Genomic DNA, 1098 nt, shown 5'->3' on the forward strand with positions numbered 1-1098 from the left:
GTATCGCTACTCGCGTCCGAGACTCCATCCGAGACTGCTTCCCGCAATGTTCAAGGGACCCCCCATTCCTCCTTCTGTCGTGAGCCGATTGAAAAATCATATCTTACTACCTAAGGAACCTCCAATTAATCAAAAATAATTAACAAACTCATTCGTCAATTAATAAACCACTCTGGTATCGCTACTCGCGTCCGAGACTCCATCCGAGACTGCTTCCCGCAATGTTCAAGGGACCCCTCATTCCTCCCTCTGCCGTGAGCCGATTGAAAAATCATTCTCTTGCAACTCAAAGTGCATCCAATTAGTAAAAAATGATCAACAAACTCATTAGTCAATTAATAAACCACTCTCGGATCGGTACTCTCGTCCGTGACTCAATGCGAGACAGGTTTCCACAAGGTTCAAGGGACGCCCCATTCCTCCCTCTGTCGATAGCCGATTGAAAAATCATTCTCTTGAAACTCAATGTGCATCCAATTAATAAAAAATAATTAACAAACTCATTTGTTAATTACTAAACCACTCTCGTATCGCTACTCTCGTCCGAGACTCCATCCGAGACTGCTTTCAGCAATGTACAAGTAACCCTCAAGTAGCCCCCTCTACTGATAGACCCTTTGAAAATCATTATCTTGCTACTCCAAGTACCCTCAATTAAAAAAAAAAATTAACAAACTCATTCGTCAATTAATAAACCACTCTGGTATCGCTACTCGCGTCCGAGACTCCATCCGAGACTGCTTCCCGCAATGTTCAAGGGACCCCCCATTCCTCCTTCTGTCGTGAGCCGACTGAAAAATCATTCTCTTGCAACTCAAAGTGCATCCAATTAGTAAAAAATGATCAACAAACTCATTAGTCAATTAATAAACCACTCTCGGATCGGTACTCTCGTCCGTGACTCAATGCGAGACAGGTTTCCACAAGGTTCAAGGGACGCCCCATTCCTCCCTCTGTCGATAGCCGATTGAAAAATCATTCTCTTGAAACTCAATGTGCATCCAATTAATAACAAATAATTAACAAACTCATTGGTTAATTAGTAAACCACTCTCGTATCGCTACTCTCGTCCGAGACTCGATCCGAGACTGGTTTCC

This window comes from Diachasma alloeum, unplaced genomic scaffold (assembly GCF_001412515.2).
Source record: "Diachasma alloeum isolate Michigan unplaced genomic scaffold, Dall2.0 Dall_scaffold_00196, whole genome shotgun sequence".
In the NCBI taxonomy this organism is placed as follows: Eukaryota; Metazoa; Arthropoda; class Insecta; order Hymenoptera; family Braconidae; genus Diachasma; species Diachasma alloeum.